The following is a 22,954-nucleotide window of genomic DNA, read 5'->3' as shown; positions in this document are numbered from 1 at the left end:
TTCCCCTATATTACATGATGATGGATGTTCTTTCCCTGGTTACTCCCCGCTATTGAAAATAACCATTGTCAGCAGCATGGCCTAACATGACTGGTGTCATGCCCCATAATAATGATGATTCCAAAGCAGAGATGACATAGAAAAGAGAGGGCAGCATCAGTCACAGAAGAGGCTTGCTCTGCAATGCAGGAATCACAAACTCTAACTGCAAAGTATAGAGAATTTTACAGACATAATTTTCCATTGATGTTTGAACAGATGAGGATGACTGTTTTGCACCCCATCCTCTGGATTTCCAATTAGGAAAGACTACATATGAAAATGGTTTCCTGGCGTTTGACTAAAAACTGAACCACAATCCTAACCTATGTTTATTACAGCCGTGTGAGGCATTTTATACCATGTCAATGTGTCTATTAGGAATTCACTCAGAGATTCATACAAAAAACCAGTTTAGGTTGTGAGATAGAATGCGGTAGTGTCAAGTTCATCCTTTGGGAACACACTAATCTCTGAAAAACATCAAATTAGTGGTGTTTTTTCTATTACTAAATCTTTCTGGCTTTAAACAGAAATGCATTAAATTTGGATTTCTCCTTTCTATTTTACCTAGCATCACTTCTGACGTCGAAACTGACCAAGTAATAGTCAATTAGGTTGACTGCTGTCATTGTGCAGGTGAAAGAAACAGTAAGTACAGGATCTGCTTCACAAAGGCAGCTCCAGTGAGCAATGACTTATTTATCACAGACATTTATATGGATGCTAGAAAACAGATGTAAGATCCTTGCCTGGCAGCCGGCTTACATGAAAAGGGCATTTGAGAGCCAATGACATTATAATCTTCCTTTGCTGCTGTATAAAAAAAAGACTTATAAGGCAGCAGAAGGTAAAATAATCTATTTACATAATGTCTACTTTTAAAAGCATAATTGGATCGAGATTGGGGTTAGTAATTGGGCAGGGCAGCCTAGCATTATCACAGGCTATATATTTCACATTTTATGAGAAAAAGAGCAAGAAAAATCAAAAATCCCAAAAAAAGCCTAACAAAGAAAACATCTGGGAAGACAAATAGGATTATGATGCAGAATCTTCCTCATTACAGTAAAGTCTGTACCATACAGCCTATCTAAGATATGAAGTGCTGCAATGAATTTAGATGTACTTATAGATAATTGCCAGAGATATTATCATAAACATAGCCCCCATTTCCACGATTCTAGATATTAAATATAGTTAACAATAAAACTAGGCTGAACATAATAAAAATATTTTTCAATACTTCTAAAGGTACACTGGGGTATTACACAGTCTCAGGGCCATCAGTAGACACATCACTCATCACTGTGTTGCAGGTATACAAATGTGCTAGATAACAGAGAGTTCTTCCATTTAATATGAGGCTACTTAACATAGCCATTTAGTTTGAAAAAAAAATCTGAAGCAGATTGAATGCATACAATTAGACCTATGGCATTTTAGCCTGTTTACCCATAAAAAGAATTGTCTTGGATAATTATTTCAGTCCTTTATTTGCGATTCTCTTATTTTTGCCACTGGGCTTTTCTTAATTTTCTTTCTGGTCTAGATGTACTCCCTACATACTTTTAACCATTTTTTTCACCCTGTCCTTTAATTTCTTTATTGATCTCATGAGCATTCTAACCAGGGCCTCTTTTCCTCATTTAGGAAATTTCATTTTTCCCATGGACTTCTTGTGCCATTGCTTAAAGTAGAGAATGGGGAAACAAAAAGGTTTGAGGTTATTTCTACTTCAAAGACTGTACTGAGGATCAAGAAATCTACATTCTAGTCCCAACTGTCATTAGTTTGCTATATAATCTGGAGAAAATCCCTTCACCCACTCTGTGCCTGGTTCCCCTCTTCTGAAAAATGAAGGATTAGGACTATATCATCTCTGAGAGTCTTTTGGGCTCTACCATACCACACCTATACTTTTGTCAGCCATCATACAGAATAACAACTATGCAGGGCAGTTCAAGTGCATGTAAACCTTGCCTGGAGACCTTAGGATGTGAGCAGATCTAGTTAGTCCACAGATTGTTAATTCATTGTGATTCTTTCACTGTTGGCCCTTTGGAGTATTTCTACTACTGGTAAAATTTCTTGAGGAAAGGGATTACTTCTTATTTATCTCTGTATCATCAGCACTTAGTACAATGTCCGAAACTGAGAAGCAGTTCACAAATGCTCCTTCTACTTTGTGTCTGCATATCTCTCAGCATTTTCTGTCCACAAGTATTTGTATTATAGAAGTTTATCACATTTACAACTTAAACTATTCAATGTCTATGGGTTCTGCCTACTTAATTACCAATAACACCCAGTTCTTTGGAATATAATATTTTCCTGTAAAATGGGAGAGATAATGAGAACGACATTATTTTTAGAAAGAGGCTGAACTGACTCATAAGGGAATCAATGCTCACCTCCTAAATAATTCACTAAAACTTACTGCTAAGGCTCAATGTACTGTTGCACTGCTCATGTTACTAGAATTTCAGTGCCTACTTGAAATTGTGACTTGCAGAGGCAAAGGCTTAAAAAGCCATACCCTTTGGAAATATTTGAAAAGATAGTTACAGAAATAATAAAAAGTTCTAATAATATGTTTCTGTTGCTCAAATTCCTGAAGTAAGTCTAAAGTGGCATAATAAAAATCACTGTCACAACTTACACTTGCAATTAACAATAAGATTTTAGCGAGAAAAATCTATTAAAAGAACTTTTCAGATGCATACACTCATCTTGCAAAAAGAGAAAATAAAATCTGTAGACCTGTTACAGACCTCAAATTAAAATACTGGTATTTGTTTGGGCCACTTTGTTAAAGAAGTATGCTTTCTTTGCTTCTTAAATTTTACATTTCTAACATTTAATGATGACTAATTGTAAAGGACACATGTAAGAGTATAATTCAGCTAAATGATGCATTTGTAATTCACGTGAAACAACATAATTAGTTCTCCAAGGGTTCATCAATATATTATTCTACTAAACAGAACACTTGAAAGTCCCGCTTGAGTTTTAAATGCAATATGAAGCCTTTATTTTAAGCATGGCTTCCTCTGTGTAATATTCTCATAATTATTTTCCAGCAACAAGAAATATTAGGTTGATTATTTTTATTCTAGCTGTTAGTCCCTCACGCTGCGAAGAAAGCAAGTTCATGAATTCATTCATTTCAATACAAAACTGACATTATTTGGAGAGCTCTACTTAAAATTAAAAAAAAAAACCAATGCTGGGCGTGGTAGCTTGTAATCCCAGCACTTTGGAAGGCCAAAGTGGGTGGATCACATTAGGTCAGGAGTTCGAGACCAGCCTGGCCAACATGGAGAAACCCAGTCTCTACTAAAAATACAGAAATTAGCTGGGCATGGCGGCGGATGCCAGTAATTCCAGCTACTTGGGAGGCTGAGGCAGGAGACTCGCTTGAACCTGGGAGGCGGAAGTTGCAGTGAGCCAAGATTATGCTGCTGTACTCCAGCCTGGGCAACAGAGTGAGACTCTGTCTCAAAAATAAAAAACAATAAAATAAAATAAGAAAATATTTTTCAAAAATTTCGTAAGAGGTGAAAAATTGAGCTAAATTATTTCAAAAGCCCACTTTATTAACAGGCATGTAATATTTCTATTGCCCCCACCAAGAGAATTTCTATCACACAACAGTATATAAACAGAAGTCAGTTTTAAGTACAGAATTTGATTCATGGAAATAAATTACAGTCTTCTAATATGTAGCAACATTTTAGTATATAGTAAGAAAAAAACAAAAGGCCATATTCTTCACTTTGATACTTGTCACTATGTAGAAGACAAATTCCTTAACATACTTGTCTTTTAAAAATAATATCAGTAGCTAGGCGCAGTGGCACATGCCTGTAATCCCAGCACTTTGGGTGGACAAGGCAGGCAGATCACAAGGTCAGGAGATCTAGATCATCCTGGCTAACACAGTGAAATCCCATCTCTACTAAAAATACAAAAATTGGCTGGGCATGGTGGTGCGTGGCTGTAGTCCCAGCTACTCCAGAGGCTGAGGCAGGAGAATTGCTTGAACCTGAGAGGCGGAGGTTGCAGTGATCCGAGATCGCGCCACTGCACTCCGGCCTGGGCGACAGAGTAAAACTGTCTCAAAAACAAACAAACAAATTTCAGTATATGTTTGTTAAACTTTTAGATATGAATTAATGAAGATCACACAGCTTATACAACTCACAGGGATTCTGCTTATTCTTGCAACTACTGCCTGCTAATTGTCTCTGGAAATGAAAATTTGAAATATATGTAGTGCTTTTGAAAAGAGGCTAGATAAAGTCATTCAATGCCTTTTTCCTTCCAGACTTTCAGGTAATCTGATTTTCAGCCACTGTTCTCAGTTTATTTACAAAATCCATGACCGCAAAGAATAGTATATATCTTCATACAGTATGGTCTGTCAATGTGACAAGCTCTGTATGTAAAAAGAGAACACAAATTAGCAAGCACAAAGTCCCTGGGGACCATTCACTTAAATGCTGCCAAAGGAACAGATGAGACTTTTATTCCTGTTGCTGAACTTGGGGAGAGGGAATGGTGGGGGAGTGTCTGCTAAACTCATTTTAGACAACAACGGACGACAGCATCTCCCATATATTGGCCATCTTTTTAATTAAAGGGTGGAAAGTGGAAGGTTGGAATAAAAAGCGAAAGGAAGGAAGGAATAGAAGAGTGGATTCAAGAAGACAAGACAAGGTTGCCATTTCAAAACAATTTGGCATATTTAGAGAACTGGCAGAGGAGGATTTAGGAACACATGTCCCAGTAGCCCTAGAATGCACCTGCAAGGAGATATCCTAGAATGGCTGTTGTGAAATCAGAGTGTACTTGTAGTCACTGTTACCCACGTCTAGAATATGTATAGCAAGTGGTACTTCAATACTGATGACAAAGATAAATTAACTGAAATAATAGAAATGTTCTATGCAAAAGGAGAGAAAGCTTTTTATTTTTACATCTAAGCTCATTCTTGGGCTATGTAAAATTTAGGATAATCAGTCTGGCCCTACTGGTGTATGATAAGGACAATGTTGGAGACTTGAATTCCTTCCCCCAGAGCATGAGTGAAAGTCTTGTTGAGTCGCACAAACAAAACCGGACCCCTTTTAAAAATTACTCCTTATGAAGTGTCTAGTGCAGTGACACATAAAACTAGGCACTTTGCTATCCTCTTGAGCTAGGCTTGCTCTTGTTCAATTTCAAATGAGTTCCCTGGAGTCTAAGCTGAGACCATAGTCATCATGAAGGACATAGGAAAAATTACTTATCTTAGGCTTGATGGCTCAGAAGGTGAAAGGACCCAAAGAGACAAACCTGAAAATCATACCAGTTGTGTTGGGCTATAATAGCAGTGGAACCCATGAGCAGTAAACACCCAGAGATTCAGTCAGAAATCTACATACATTATATAGAGTTATCAGAGCCCTTTAGCTTCCCCAGCATTTTTACCCAATGCTTTTTACACAAGACATGTAACCACATCAGAAAAAATAAGTGTTCAGTGGAAACACATTGGGAAATGTGGTCCCAAAAAACAGCTACCCCGTATCGCATATCTAACAAACCCAGAGTAAATCACTCTCTGAATGCTGTGAAGATCACACGGGGTAGTCTCTCCTTAGATAACCACCTATACCCTGTCCAGCCAGTTGGTAAGAGAGCAAGGGGAATTCAGTGAGGACTTTCCTCCATGCTAATCATACTAATGTGGGATTTCTGCTCTATTTACATAATAGAGATAAAAAGAAAGACATGTTGATACATAATTACAATTAAAGTTATCTTTTTTATGGCTGCATAGTATTCCATGGTATGCATATACCATATTTTCTTTATCTAGTCAACTGTTGATGGATATTTAGGTTGATTCCATGACTTTGCTATTGTGAGTAGTGCTGTAATAAACAAATGAGTAAAGGTGTCTTTTTCATATAACGATTTATTTTCCTTTGGGTAGATGCCCAGTAGTGGGACTGCAGGGCTGAATGGTAGGTCTACTTTTAGTTCTCTGAGAAATCTCCAAATCTATTAAGTACACTGTTTGCTATTTGAGTGATGAGTACACTAGAAGCCCAAATGTCACCGTTCAATATACCCATGTAACAAACTTGCACATGTACCTGCTCAATCTAAAAATCTGAAAAAAGCTACATTAACTCTCCCAATAACAAAAAGGGAGTCAACAACCAGAGGTTATTCATTAATGTATCACAATTGTAAGCTTAACTCTCTCTGGCTGTGTTTAGGTGCCTCATAGACAAAATACAGCATTTGGTTTATAATATGACCCTACATCCAGACATATAGTTAATGTACAAGTAATAAACAAGGAGATGTTCTAGAAGGTAGGAGACACAGCTGAATTGATCCCGGAACATAAATAAGGAATTAAGAGAAACAGAAGTTTCCGATATGTTCATGTCATTTAAATCAATACGGGAATACTTCACCTTCTCCTTGGATATACCTTCTGATATCTGTCAAGTCCCTGAGGCAAACCACGCTCTGGACCAGTGACTAGCCTCCTCTCCACTTGCAGAGAGGTAGCTGGCTATCTAGTTTCTACTAGACAGTACCTTCCCGTCTGTCAGACTAGTAATCCAACCTGCAACCATTAGCATTTACCCCACTCTAGGAGTCAGTCCTCAGGGAACTTCTCTGGTCTGGGGATTCACTATACCTGCTCTGATCCTCAGACAATCTCAGATGTGCTACCGGAACCACATTACATCTTTTTAAAAATGTACTTTTTTCACATTTTAACACGTCTGAGACTGAAATGCATCTAACAATCATTGGTGTGCTGTGATTTCACTGGCAGTAATTTTTCCTTTCTCAATGATAAATAAATTAATTTTTTCCTTTTTCAATGGTAAATAAATTAATGCATATCTTATGATTGATACTATCTTTGATTCAATGATATATGGTAAAACTAAATATCTAGCACCTCAAGTCCCCTGATGTAATGGCTCAATATACAGAATATTCTGTAAATAATCTCTCTCAGTTGTATTACTCTCTTTTGAGATACCTTAGAGTCCCCTACTAAAGAGGCACTTTATATATCAGTCACAATGTTTGGTATTGTATAACCTCAATCATGAGAGATTAGATAATGAGCAGGTACCAAAGAAAACTATCTATAGATTGCCATGAGAGATTTTTCCAACAGAAAACCTCTGCTCTGAACCAAACAAACCAAATCTTTCTTGGGGGACCTTAGTGAGACACATGCAGAAAGGGATGTATGTATGTAAGGCAGCAGCAGAAGCTAAGAGAGAGAGGATATTAAAAGCCACATGGCAGTAGAAACCATAAATCAGCAGATACCTTGATATAGAAAGGAGAACAGAGAGTTCATTCATTGTTAAGGGAATAGAAGAAGAATTAGACAAACAGAAAAATAGAAATGGAGTAGCTGAGACACCATAATGGCAAATCATGAGAATAGAGGGATTAATAAGGTATAACTGGAATCAAGCACAATAGACACCTGCTCCTAAGGGATAACTACCAGCAGTGTGGTCAATATGTCAGAGGTACTGTCAGACTTCCAGAACCACTGCTGCAGTCAGAACATTCTAGTTTTGATGAGCCATGGCGGGGAAACCACTGTGATATTTCTTCCCCATTTTCTTAACCCTGTATCATCTTGAAAAACTTTCGCATGCCTCTATTCCTTGCAATTAGAAAAAGACTACATATATACTATATATATATATGTATATTTTTATTTTTATTTATTCATTTATTTATTTGAGACAGAGTATCACTCACTCTGTTGCCCAGTCTGGAAAATGCATACCTCAGCCAAGATTACTGCTTTGTTTCATTTTAACACTTCCCTTACATACTTCAGCCCACAATTTCTTTATTAGGGGAAAATACAGAGTAGAGAATGTACCAGTGGCACAATCTAGGTAGGCTCACTGCAACCTCCACCTCCCTGGTTCAAGCAATTATCCTGCCACAGCCTCCTAAGTACCTGGGATTACAGGCGCATGCCACCATACCTGGCTAATTTTTGTATTTTTAGTAGAGATGGGGTTTCATCATGTTGGCCAGGCGGGTCCCAAACTCCTAACCTCAAGTAATCTGCCCACCTTGGCCTCCCAAAGTACTGGGATTACAGGCATGAGCCACTGTGTCTGGCCTCCATTATATAATATTAAGCAACTACAAGAAAGCAAAAGATAGGGTACAAAGAGAATGTGGTAAAAAAAAATGTGATCAGAGCTTATAAACGGCTAAGCCAGGGAAGAGAGGGAGAGGTTAACAGGGAAGAGACAGAAGGGAGGGGCAGGGGGTAAGGGCAGCACACACAGGCCAGAGATGGAGTGCCAACTCCATTTTATCTCTACTTTTTATTTTCTGAAGTGTCATTGACATATAGCACAGGTTTTTTGCAGTGATATCTTATTTGGCCCTGACCAAATCTTAAAATTTAGTTCAAATTCTTCTTTCTTTCAGTAATACTCAGGGGAGGTCATGTTCAGCTTGCTACCTTTCATCAAATCACCTTTGGACTAATCAAACTCAGACTTCCTTCCAGTCAACAAACCTAACAATATTTCTACTTATTTGAATGAATTCAGTTAAGCGAACATGTATTAGGATAATGTTTTCTTGTCCAACATACCTTGTATGGGCCCAAACTCATCAGACTGGCCACTGAAAGAAACTACAACTCAAAGTTGCATTTTTCTATTTATTTTGAAGTGTTTAAATATAAAAATATATCAGTTTTAAAATTTCATTTATGGAATATAAGATTATGGGAATTATTCTCTCCCTTTTTATCAATCAAAATCTAATTTACCGCCAGGCACGGTGGCTCACGTCTGTAATCCCAGCACTTTGGGAGGCCAAGATGGGCAGATCACCTGAGGTCAGGAGTTCAAGACTAGCCTGGCCAACATGTGAGACCTCAACTCTACTAAAAATACAAAAATTAGCCAGGCATGGTGGTGCATGCCTGTAATCCCAGCTACTCAGGAGGCTGAGGCAGGAAATCGCTTAAACCGGAGAGGCAGAGGTTGCAGTGAACCAAGATTATGCCATTTCACTCCAGCCTAGGTGACAAGAACAAAACTCTGTTTCAAAAAAAAAAAAAAAAAAAAATATATATATATATATATATATATATATAATTCAGAGCTACAAAGAACTATTTACCCATGGAAAAACAAATTTTTGTGAGGGTATTAGAAAAGAATTATATTCATTCACTGTGTTACCTAATGTGAAGATGGAAAACTAAAAAATGCTTATGTTTTCTTTTTTTAACATGTGAACAAATTTAAGAATGAAAATGGTACCAATTCAAATTCAATTTGTTACTCCTAATCTTTATAAAGGTATAATTCTATTACTTTCTTTAGTGTTTGAATACTAGCAGTAACTTTCTGGGATAGTTTCTGCCCCTTAAATTCAGTGCTTTTCTTATACTTATTTGGTTTTGAAAAAAAAAAAATCATAGCTTCTCTCATTTAGGTGTGGTTGTTGCTGTTTCTATGTTTTGACAATATGGAATGAAGTATAATTTATTTACATTTTGGGGCTACCTAAGAGGTAATAATTTGCTAAAATATCAAAGTGAAACTCCCCAAAAATGGTCATCACTATGGATATTACTGTGCAGCGGAAGGGTTAAAATGAAACAAAACAGTAATCTTGGCTCAGGTATATATTTGTCAGCAGGATGAGAAAAGTTTAAGCTGCATATTTAATGTGTAATAGCACTGCTTTGAAAACAAGTTTTCAAAAAGTTTTATCACCTCTCTCTTTCTTACTCACTCATCACCTTAAAAACATTTCAGTCACAATCCAAGATCTTATTTTCCATCACATCCATTAATAAAACTTCATAGTCTTGGGAATTTTTGACTGTCATCGTTTAGACCAGCGGTCTGAAAGGAGTATTTGGTTTTATATTAGATCTCAAACTGCCTGCAGGGAATCCTGATACCTTGGTACCACTTAAATATATATATTTTTTGCTTTAACAGTGATGTGTAGAAAGGGAATTCCAAAAGGCCTTTTGTAATGTAGTCACTTAAGGAGAAATACACAGACAAACTTGCATTGAATTGTATTGCTCACCTAAGTAAAGGAAACGTCTCATTTAAACAATAGCTTGCTGATATCAGCAAAATGGTGAAATAGAAAGTCCCATCTCTTGTTCTCCCATAGAAATACCAACAATGTAGATCACAATATTTTTATGAGAACAGAATCCATTTAAGAAGTTACAGTACACCAGACGAGCACAAAACTGAAAAAGCTTCATTAATTGAGTAAGGAGCAATTTCACTTTACTAGTGTAAGCCCCTACCCCCAAGTCATCACAGCTCAGCATTGAAAAATATCACCTTGGCCCACAATTTCTTTCTCAGGGGAAAATACAGAGTAGAAAATGCTTCTGATGTACCAGCCTTTTGGTACACTGCCTGAAGGGCTAGTTTCTGTCTCACCTCACATGGGACACTCATAGAACAGAAATAGCTTGGATGCCTCAAGGCAATTAAGAACAAAGGAAAAAGGGCAGGCGGCTTACTGTGGTGAGCATAGCTCTACAAGATTGAGAGAAGGCACAGAACCTGTTGCTTTTTCCACAGTGGTAGGAGAGAAATGGAATATGCCCCCAACAATCTGGCCTCAGTGCATCACCAGGGTGGGGCTAGATTCTGTCCAGCTTCAGAAGACATGGTTCTATGAATTGTGCTCAGGGGAAAAAAAGAAACAAGTAAATCCATCTAATTAGGAATCCACCCATACAAGTCCAGAGAAGACACATTTATAGAAAAGGTTTTAGAGGCTTCCAGAATCTCTAGCCTAGCAAATTGGTTAAGTTCTTTCTACGTCTAAACAAGTCCAAAAAGAATGGGAAGGGTGGCTGCTTCCTCAAATGTGTAGACACCAGTGCAAAGGTACAAGAAATAAACAAACAAACAAAAATCAGGGAAACATTACACTAAAGGAACAAATTAAATCTGTAATATCCAACACTAAATAAATGGAGATCTACGAACAGCCTGACAAAGAATTCAAATAATGATCTTAAGGAAGCTCAGTGAGTTACAGGAGAATATAGACAACTGAACAACAATAAGAAAATAATTCAGCAACAAAATGAGAATATCAACAGAGGTAGAAATTATGTATGTATTTATTATTTATTGAGACAGAGTCTCGCTCTGCTGCCCAGACTGTAGTGCAGCAGCATGATCTCAGCTCACTGCAACCTCTACCTCCCAGGTTAAAGTGATTCTCCTGCCTCAGAATCTTGAGTAGCTGGGACTACAGACATAGGCCACCACACTTGGCTAATTTTTGTATATATATAATTTTTAGTAAAGATAAGGTTTCCCTGTGTTGGTCAGGCTGGTCTCAAACTCCTGACCTCAAGTGATTTGCATACCTCAGCCTCTTTATTTTGTTTTGTTTTGTTTTGAGTTGCCTATTTTCTTTTTCTTTTTTTGAGATGGAGTCTTACTCTGTCACTCAGATGGAGTGCAGTGGTGTGATCTCAGCTCATTGCAACCTCTGCCTCCAGGCTCAAGCAATTCTCCTGCCTCAGCCTCCCCAGTAGCTGCGATTACAGGTTTGTGCAACCACACCTGGCTAATTTTTATAGGTTTTTTTCATTAGGGATGGTGTCTCACCATGTAGGCCAGGCTGATCTTAAACTCCTGACCTCAAGTGATCAACCTGCCTTGGCCTCCCGCAATGCTGGGATTACAGGTATGAGCCACATCTAGCCCTAATAGAAGTAGAAATTATTTTTTAAAAGAAACAAAACAGAAATTCTGGTTCAGTGACTGAAATAAAAAATCATTACAGCGATTAAACAGCAGACTTGATTAAGGAGAAGGAATTCTTGAAACTGAAGGCATGTCATCCAAATTATATAGTTATTGGAACAAAAAGCAAAGGATGATAAATGAAGAAAGCCTAAGTTATTTACTGAACATTATCAAGCAGACTAATATATTCATTATGGGAATCTCAAAGGAGAAGAGAGATAGGCAGGGGGAAAAACTTATATAAAGAACTCATGGAGGAAAACCTCTTGAATCTGGGGAAGTGGATATCCAGATTCATGAAGCCCAAAGAATGCTAAATTAGAGAAACCCAAAGAAGTCTACACTGAAATACAATATAATCAAATTGCCTGAAGTCAAAGAAAAATTTTAAAGGAGCAAGAGAAAAGTGACTCATGATGTAAAGTGAATCCTCAATAAGACTAACAGTGTATTAGCAGAAAGCTTGCAGACCAGAAGGTTTATAATATTCAAAGTGTTGAAAGAAAAAAAATGCCAATCAAGAATATTATATCTGGCAAAATTGTCCTTCAAAAGTGAAAAAGCGATAAAGACTTTCCCAAACAAACAAAAGGCAAGGGAGTTCATCACCACTAGACATGATGCTAAAGGGAGTTCTTCAAATAGAAATGAACAGATGCTAAAACAGTAACACAAAAGCATACAGATGAAAGTATATTGACAAACACAGAATACTATTTATTTATTTAGAGACAGGGTCTCATTCCCAGTGCCCAGGATAGAGTGCAGTGGCATGATCACAGCTCACTGTAAACTCAGCTTCCTGGGTTCAGGTGATTCTCCCACCTCAGCCTCCTCAGAAGCTGGGACTACAAGTGTACACCATCACGCCTGCCTAATTTTTTGCATTTTTAATAGAGACAGGGTTTTGCCATGTTGCCCAGGCTGGTCTTGAATTCCTAGACTCAAGCAATTTGTCCACTTTAGCCTCCAAAAGTGTTGGGATTACAGGCATGAGCCACTATGCCCGGCCAGAATATTATAATAATGGTGGACTGTAAATAACTTTTAATTCTACTATTAAAGTTAAAAGATAAAAATATTAAGAATAACTACAACTACACAAATTTGTTAGTGGATACACGATATAAAAATATGTAAACTATGACACTGAAGTATGGGGAGGGAGAAGTAAAAGTGCAGGGTTTTTGTATGTGAGTAGTGTTAAGTTGTCAGCAGTTTAATACAGAACTGCTATAACTGTAAGACAAAATCTATGCAAGATTCATGGTAATCATAAACTATAGAAGACACACAAAAGAAAAAGAAGAAGGAATCAAAGCTTATCACTACAAAAAGATCAACAAGTCACAAAAGAAGATAGCAAGAGAAGAAAACAGGGACAAAAAAGACTACGAAACAGAAAACAGTCAACAAAAGGGTTTCCTTCCCTATCAGTGATTACTTTAAATATAAATGGATGAAACTCCCCAATCAAAAGACACAGGATGGCTGAATAGATAAATAAACAAGATCTAATATATGCTACCTATAAAAGACTACTTTACTTTGAGGACAAACACAGCCTGAAAGTAAAGAGACATAAAAAGATATTCCACACAAATGGTAACCAAAAGAGAGCAGGAGTGGCTATACTTGATATAGTCTATTTTGAGACAAAAATTTTTGCATTTTTAACAGAGACAGCGTTTTGCCATGTTGCCCAGGCTCATCTTGAATTCCTAGAATCAAGCAATTTGCCCACTTTGGCCTGAATATTATAATAATATTATAATACTATATAGTCTATTTTGAAACAAAATAGACTATAAGTCATAAACTGACAAAGAGGCAAAAAAAGGTCATTATATAATACTAAAGCAATTAATCAGCAAGATATAACAATTATAAATCCATATTTGCACCAAATATTAGAGCATCTAAATATATAAACACTGAAAGATCTGAAATAGGAAATAGACAGCACTATGGTATTAGTAAGATAATGCATATTCCACTTTTGATAATGAATAGAACATCCAGGCAAAAAAAAAAAAAAAAAATCTATAAGGAGAAAATAGAACAACACTTTAGACCAAGAGGGACTAAAAGACATATAGAAAACATTTCACCCAACAGTGGCAAAATACACATTCTTCTCACGCACACGTGGAACATTCTCCAGAATATATCACATGTTAAGTCACAAAAAAATTCTGATCAAATTTTAGACTGAAATCCTACCCAGTATCTTTTCTGACCACAGTGGAATGAAACTAGAAATTAATAGCAGAAGGAAAATTTGATAATTTATAAATATGTGGAAATTAAACAACACACTCTTTAACAACCAATGGGCTAATGAAGAAATCAAAAGGGACATTAGAAAATATCTTGAGACATACAAAAATGAAAATACAACATACCACAACTGATGAGTCAGAGCAAAAGCAATTCTAAGAGGGACATTTACAGTGATAAAATGTCTATATTAAAAAAGGAGAAAGATCTTAAATAAACAATCTAATATTATGCTTCAAGGAGATAGAGAATGAACAAATTTAGAGAAGGCCAATGTTAGCAGAAGAAAGGAAATAACAAAGATTAGTGCCAAAACAAATGAAATAAAGAATAGAAAAACGGTAGGAAAAAAAAAAATCAATGAAACAGAAAATTGTTTTTTTATGAAAATATAAACAAAATGGAAAAATCCTTATACTAAAAAAAATGTAAAAGATTCAAAATCAGAAATAAAAGAGGAGATGTTAGAACTGATGCCACAGAAATGAACAGGATCAGAAGAGAATGCTATTAAGAATTATATACAACAAATTAGATAACCTCGAAGGAGTGGTTATATTCATAGAAATATACAACCTACCAAGGGTAAATCATGATGAAATGGATAATCTGAACAGACGAATAATAAACAAGAAGGCTGAATCAGTAATCAAAAACCTCTCCAAAAAGAAAAATCCAGGATTAGATGGTATCATTGGTGAATTTTAAACATTTAAGGAAGAATTAACTGCAACTTTTTAAAGACTTTAAGAGAGTACACTTCAAATCTCATTTTATCAAGCCAGTATTACCCTAATACAAAGCTATAGACACTACAAGAAACGAAAACTACAGACCCGTATCTTTGATGAAAACAAATGTGAAAACCCCCAAGAAAATACTAGCAAACTGAATTCATCACTAAGTTTTAAAAAATCATACACCATGATCAAATGGGATTTATCACTAGTATGTGAGGATGGCTGAACATATGCAAATCAATTAATGTGCTTGCTACATAACATTAATAGAATGAAGAATAAAAATCACACAATCATCCCAATAGATGCAGAAAAAGCATTTGACAAAATTCAACACCTTTTCATGATAAACACAGTCAATAAATTAGATATAGAAGGAATTTACCTCAACACAATTAAGGCCATGCATGAAAAGCCCACTGCTAATATCAAACTAATGATAAAATACAAAGTTTTTGGCACACATACACCCTGGAACACTATGCAGCCATAAAAAACGATGAGTTCACATCCTTTGCAGGGACATAAGGCTGGAAACCATCATTTTCAGCAAACTGAAACAAGAACAGAAAACCAAACACTGTATGTTCTCACTCATAAGTGGGTGTTAAACAATGAGAACACATGGACACAAGGAGGGGACCATCACACAGTGGGGTCTGTTGGGGGGTGGGGGGCTAGGGGAGGGATAGCAAGGGGTAGGTAGGTTGGGGAGGGATAACATTAGGAGAAATATCTAACGTAGATGATGGGGGGATGGAGGCAGCAAACCACCGTGGCACGTGTGTGCCTATGTAACAATCCTGCAAGATCTGCACATGTGCCCCAGAACTTAAAGTAAAATAAATTAAAAAAAAAAACAACACACAGTTTTTCTTCTCTTATCAAGAAAAGGCAAGAATGCCCACTCTCACCATTTATATTCAAGATAGTACTGGAAGCTCTAGCTGGAGCAACTAGACAAGAAAAAGAAATAAAAGACATTAAAATTGGAAGAAAAAAAAACCTAAAACTATCTCTGCAGACACATGACCTTATATATAGAAAACACTACTTATTCCACAAAAAACTATTACAACTAATTTAAAAATTCAGCAAAGTTGCACAATACAAAATCAACACACAAAAATCAATTGCATTTCTATACATTAACAATAAACTACTTAAAACAAAACTGAGAAAGCAATTCCATTTATATAGTATCACAAAGGGTGAACTACTTAGGAATACGTTTAACTATGGAGGGGAAAGATTTGTACAGTGAAAACAATATAACACTGATGAAAGAAATTAAAGACAACATAATTAAATGAAAAGAAATTTAATGAAAGACAATATTGTTAAAATGTCCATACTACCCAACATAATCTACAGATTTAATGCAATCTCTTTAAATGTCCCAATGTCAGTTTTTCAGAGAAACTGAAAAACCCATCGTAAAATTCATAACTACAAAAGACCATGAATAGCCAAAGAAATCTTGACAAAGAAGAACATAGCTGGATTCGTCACACTTCCTTATTTTAAAATATATCACAAACCTTCAGCAATTAAAACCGTATGGAACTGACATAAAATCAGACATGTAGACCAAGGAAACAGAATAGAGAGCCTAGAAATAAATGCATGCATATATGGTCAACTGATCTTTGTATGGGGTGCCAAGAGCACACAATGAGAAAAGGAAAGTCTCTTCAACAAATGGTAGTGGGAAAATTGGATATGGGCATGCAAAAGAATAAAATTCGACCTTCATCCCACATTGTCTATAAAAATTAACTAAAAGGCCGGACAACTCATGGCGGCGGCAGCAGCAGCAGCTGCTTGGGCGCGGTGCGGTGGTGACTGAGTTACGAGCCTGGCGGCGGGTGTGCGCCGAGCCCCGGCCCGGCCCGGCCCCCGCGTGCCTCCCAGGCTCCGCACCCCTGATGCTGCGTGGGTGCTGAGCCCTCTCCGGCCGGGACGATGGTGAAGTATTTCCTGGGCCAGAGCGTGCTCCGGAGTTCCTGGGACCAAGTGTTCGCCGCCTTCTGGCAGCGGTACCCGAATCCCTATAGCAAACATGTCTTGACGGAAGACATAGTACACCGGGAGGTGACCCCTGACCAGAAACTGCTGTCCCGGCGACTCCTGACCAAGACTAACAGGATGCCTCGCTGGGCCGAGCGACTGTTTCCTGCCAATGTTGCTCACTCGGTGTACATCCTGGAGGACTCTATTGTGGACCCACAGAATCAGACCATGACCACCTTCACCTGGAACATCAACCACGCCCGGCTGATGGTGGTGGAGGAACGATGTGTTTACTGTGTGAACTCTGACAACAGTGGCTGGACCGAAATCCGCCGTGAAGCCTGGGTCTCCTCTAGCTTATTTGGTGTCTCCAGAGCTGTCTAGGAATTTGGTCTTGCCCGGTTCAAAAGCAACGTGACCAAGACTATGAAGGGTTTTGAATATATCTTGGCGAAGCTGCAAGGTGAGGCCCCTTCCAAAACACTTGTTGAGACAGCCAAGGAAGCCAAGGAGAAAGCAAAGGAGACGGCACTGGCAGCTACAGAGAAGGCCAAGGACCTCGCCAGCAAGGCGGCCACCAAGCAGCAGCAGCAGCAGCAGCAGCAGCAGTTTGTGTAGCCAGCCTACCACCACCACAGCACCCCAGACAGCTTGGCTTAGCCCCTCTGCCCTCCCTCCCTTGTACTTTATCAATAAAAATCAACTTCCAGCCCTAAAAAAAAAAAAAAAAAATTAACTAAAAATAGGTTAAAGATTTAAACATAAAACCTAAACCTATAAAACTCCTTGAAGAAAACACAGGGGAAAAGCATCACTGTATTGGTCTGGGCAATGATTTCTTGGATATGACACCAAAAGCATAAGCAACAAAAGCAAAAACACAGTGAGATTACATAAAACTAAAAAGCAAACAATCAAAATGAAAAGGCAATTTACAAAAATGGGAGAAAATATTTGCTAGCCCCATATCTGATAAAGGGTTACTATCCAAAATATATCAAAATATATAAGGAATTCAATCAACTCAAGAGCAAAACAAAACAAAACACAAAAAAGCTCCCAAATAGCCAGTTTAAAAAATAAGGAAAGGTTTTGAATACACATTTCTCAAAAGTAGACATACAAATGGCCAGCCAACAAGTATGTGAAAAGATGCTCAACATCACTCATCAAGGAAATGCAAATCAAAAACTACAATGAGATATTACCTCACTCCAGTTAGGATGTCTACTATTTAACAACAACAAAAAAAAATGTAACAAGCATTGTTAAGGATGTGAAAAGGTAACAAGCGCTGTTAAGGATGCGAAGAAATTAGAACCCTTATACAACTGTTAGTGGGAATGTAAAATGATGCAGCCATTATGGAAAACAGTATGAAACTTCCTCAAAAAATTAAAAACAGACCTACCATATGATCCAGTAATCCCTCTTCTGGGCATATATCCAAAAGAATTGAAAGCAGGATCTCAAAGAGGTATCTGCACTCCCATGTTCGCTGCAGCATTATTCACAGCAGCCAAGATAGGGAAAGAATCCAAATGTCCATCAATGAATGAATGGAGTAAATGAAGTAAATGTGGTATGTACGTACAATGGAATATGATTCAGCTTTAAAGACAGAAAGAAATCCTGCCATATGTGACAACATGGATGAACCTGGAGACATATGCTAAGTGAAGTAAGACTCATAATGCGGGATTCCACGTTTATGAGCTATTTAAAATAGTCAAACTCATAGAAACAGAGTAAAACGGTAGTTGCCAGGGTCTGGGAAGAAGAGGGAGTAAGGAGTTGCTGTTCAACAGGTATAAAGTTTCATTTGTGCAAGATGAATGAATTCTAGAGATCTATTGTATGGCTTAGTGCCTACAGTTAACAATATTGTATTGTGCACTGAAAGATTTGATAAGAGGGTAGATCTCTTGTTAAGTTTTCTTCCTACAACCAAAAAACAAAGATAGCCAAATTTTCAAAAAGGAAAAATAAACAACAGCTTGCTGTTTCTGAGTGGCAAACAAGTGACTGTCTACTTAAACTGGGCTAGTAGGCATATATGTAGTATATGAAGTCTGGGCTATAAAGTATGTGTAAATATATCACTAGCAATAAAATCAAGCTCTGTGAGTAATTTTTAGTCAATGCTTAGAACGGCCACAGGTAGCACACCAGGAAATGGCTAGGAAGTGCTCCCACTGCCTGGGTAATTTTACAAGTCATTTGTAACATATATACTGTTTAGGTAACAGATAAACCCTAGATTAGGTTTGTCTTTCATTCCTTATGGCTGTTTTTCTCTAGAACGAGAATCCAAAAAGGACTTAGAGAACACCGGTACAAAGAAGCCTGTGTTAAAATCAAATGTTATTCTTTTCGTCTAGAGTTACTTTAGAGGATAAGTTTAGGACACTAAAACTACAGGTGAGCTGGAAGTTGCCTAATTGACTTTCAAATGCTATTTTTCAGTAGTCAACATAACTCATTTGCTTAAGATGAGGAGTATATAACACTGCAATTAAATAATAATTGTGAAAGACATTGTCATTTCCATCAATATTTTTGTTTGAAATTACTCCAGGTATCTTGTATATTTTTTTCTTTCTAAGAGCAGAAGCGCAAATTAAATGCAGTTTATTTTTCTTGAAAAGAAATGCTGATCTCTATTCAGAGCCTGTTAATAGCATTATTTCTTTCTTTTTTTTTTTCTTTCTGTATACACAGAGGAAGGGAGGGGAGGAGTGTAGGGGAAGGGAATGTTATAAAGACTTTTTTGTAGAAGTGGGTTTTTTTTGCACCTTCAATTACCTCATGGCAGGTGCAATGACCACTCTGTGCTCTCTTGAGGACAAAAGTGGCAATTTGTACTTACAAATACATGATCATATCAGTAAAAATGAGGCCATGCTGAAAATTTGCCCCGAGATATTTAAAGGACACTGAGTTTTGACTCAAATTTACACATAAGTCAATGCCAAATGACAAATTTCAAGCTTCACAAGTTCAGACATTGATCAGGGAATTGGAGCTTCAAAGCCACAAAGCTGAAAGCTTTTGGACCAAGGAATATTCAACAAAAGCTGTGTAAAAATGCATCAATGCGGTTTGATCACCTCAAGCAAAACTCAGCAAGGCACAACAATGAAGAATTCAAATTTAATCTATTTTTTGGACTTCCTTGAAAAATGAGAATGCAATCGCAGTCAAAAGTTGATAACATTTCCAAATGACTTTCAGTCCATTTGAATAGGTGTGAAATAATACAATTCATTTGTATAGCATTTAGTTTACAAATGCTTCCAGGATACATTACATTCCTTTTTACCTCAAGGCTGTGAGGTAGGGCAAATATAATTATCCACATTTTATAGATGGGGGCCCTGAGGGTAAGAGGTTTGTCTGAAGTAACAGAGCTAGTAAGCATTGAGATTAGATTTTTCAAAAATTTAGTGATCTTTTCTCTATTTTAGGCTATGAAGACAAAGAATCCGTCAGTTTAGATGTGGTATTATGTGATGAATTATCTTTGGGTGTGAGACAGGTGGTGCTACTAGTCACACTGTGAATTGCCTTTGGTATTTACAGTATCACATTGACATCGTAGGCATTTTTCCCTCTCATTCATCAAGTTCAGTACCTACATGCTCTTTAATTACACATTCATGTGTGAATAATGTATATATCTAGTTATCTACATAGAGTTGGTATTAATAACAACGTTCTGCTCTATGCCAGTAAGCATGTGCTACTGTTTGAGTTTAAAATAATTTTCTTTCCCCACTGGGTAAGATGAAGTGATGGTGATGATGTTTAATTTTATACATTCCTTGAGACGTGAAAAAGTACTATCTATGTTAATATAAAATTGAAATAGAAACGAATCTTTACTTTACAGAGATGCAACATGAACAAACCACAGAAAATAACCTATTTCTAAATCACAAAAGATAAACAATATCAATAAGATCGACTAAGTATTGACATTATAATCACCAGCTACTGTGCTATTATACTAATTAACTTATTTAATTCTCAGAACAACACTACTAGGTAGGCATTGTTACGTACATTTCATCAATGAGAAAATTAAGTTTTAGAAAGGGTAATTTGCCTAAGTTTACACAACTAGTAATGGTAAAAACGGAATCAGATTCTAGCTGATGTAATTAAATACTGTCCTTTATTGTGTCTCTGGTATTCAAACTTCAGCAATATGTAGCAAAATGATCTGGGCACTTGTTAAAATGTAGATTCCTGAGCACTACCTACTGTAATTCAAGACCTGGGGTGGGGTGTGACAATCTAAATGTAAAAAAAAATTATGATGGACATATAACAGCTATGTATGTTTATGGGGTACAATGTGATGTTTCGATATAGGTATACGTTGTATAGTGAATTTTGGTAGGTTTCCCAGTTAATTCTCATGATGATTTTTCTAACAGATTTTCAGAAATACTGTCATACATTATACTGATAGCTAACATTATTTTCTCCAGATTAATTTTGTATGAATCTTTTTAAAATAAGTTATATATTTGAGGGTTTTGGTTGTAGTTGTTGTTGTTGTTTTAACTCAGAAAGCTTACTGTCTCACTGTAGTTGAGAACCTTACCAGAAAAACAGAAATTGTGAGAGAGGGTATAGATATTTGCATAACAGCTGCATACGTATGACATTCAATGAGGGCAAACAACAGGCTTTCTCTGTAGGTATAAGTAGGGGCAGCTAGCTAGGTACTTAAAAGAAAGGAGAAATGAAGACAGAAGGGAGAGGAAGAAGAGAAAGGCAGCAAAGTTAAAGGACTGAGCTACTTTTGAACACAAATAAGTACATTTCTCTCAAAAGACAACCAGGTTCTGATTAAAATTTATGTTTTGACAGCTATGTCTTTTATCTGGTTTGTTTAGGTTCTTAAACGGAATGACAGGGCACACAATTCAATTGGCAGTTGTGATTAAGAGGTCAGGCAGTGAATTCAGTACTTTAAAAAACTCTCTCTTTCTCTCTCTCTTTTGCCCCCTTCAACTGGCACTTTAGTCTCCTAACTTATTCATATCAGCAGGAAGCAATGGTTGAACGCCAACCTCGACTCACAAATCTAAGGACAAGCTTCATTATTACCTACTGCTTCAAGGAAATAAATCAGTGATGTTTAGATAATCCGGGCACACATATAGCTTTTCAGTCTCAATTATTGTTTTCTTTTTCTCCTTCTGAACTATTAATCTAGTATGAAAAGCTTAAAAATTAAAAGCCTTTTTAGAAAAGAAATCACTTTTGTCTCTACATAAAAGAAGAGCAAAAAAGGTACTCCCAAAGGACAGAGTCTGTTAAAAATCAAATTATTTCCACCACACTCCCCTATTATTCACTTGTCAGTAAAATATGTCCTCTCATTGTCTTGGTTTGAATGCCTATTTTTATCTGACTGGAGCTATATGGTCATTTTTGTATTTATTACTAAGTTCTTTAGGTTTCTTCCCCATTCTACTCCCCCCCACTCCAGAGCATGTTTTTCTGCTCTTAAAAACTGGGCCACATGCCTCTGAGGAGAAAGTAGTGCATTATTTCATTCCCACCTTTTCTTCTTTTTTGGCATCTCTGAGGCTGCTATGCCCAGAAGTGCTTCCACTCAAGCTGGACCATCAAATCAATTATCACAGCAGTCTACTTTCTAAATATGAATGGCAATGAATGACAACAGGAAAGGCAAACTTTCAGCTTTGATTTGTCATTGGTCATGCAAATCTTTTCTTTTTTTTTCCTTTTTGGTCCCCTCCTCTTTTCCTTTTCTATCTCTCTCAATTTCTCCTTGTCTCTCCCTCTCAATCTCCATCCCTCATAGACGTATGAGAGAGTCCAGCCATTTGGCCAAATTCTGCCCCCTGCTGTTGGCAGCTGCATTGTATCAAATCTTCAAATGAAAGCTTCACCTTTGTGAGTCAAAGTCACAAGAGAAAAATGGTACGGGGAGCCATTATTGCTCTGAAATCTTTCTGCTAACCTCTGAGCCTGATTATTCCTGCATCTGAAGAAGCACCACAGTGT

General features: G+C 37.0%; 1 protein-coding gene and 1 pseudogene across 3 annotated transcripts in view; one reads left to right on the top strand and one right to left on the bottom strand.

Moving 5' to 3' along the window:
• Positions 1 to 22,954, bottom strand: part of DIAPH2 (diaphanous related formin 2) — a 916,386-nt gene that overhangs the window by 91,630 nt on the left and 801,802 nt on the right. The window lies entirely within an intron of this gene.
• Positions 16,685 to 17,619, top strand: LOC116536075 (annotated as a pseudogene). The gene has a single exon (XR_004262468.1). The product of XR_004262468.1 is annotated as a PRELI domain-containing protein 1, mitochondrial pseudogene (transcript).

The sequence above is a fragment of the Sapajus apella genome, unplaced genomic scaffold (genome assembly GCF_009761245.1).
Source record: "Sapajus apella isolate SASKATOON/1434 unplaced genomic scaffold, GSC_monkey_1.0 scaffold98, whole genome shotgun sequence".
Classification (NCBI taxonomy): Eukaryota; Metazoa; Chordata; class Mammalia; order Primates; family Cebidae; genus Sapajus; species Sapajus apella.
The sequence above is the reverse complement of the archived record's forward strand: the minus strand, read 5'-3'. Positions and strand labels throughout refer to the sequence as shown.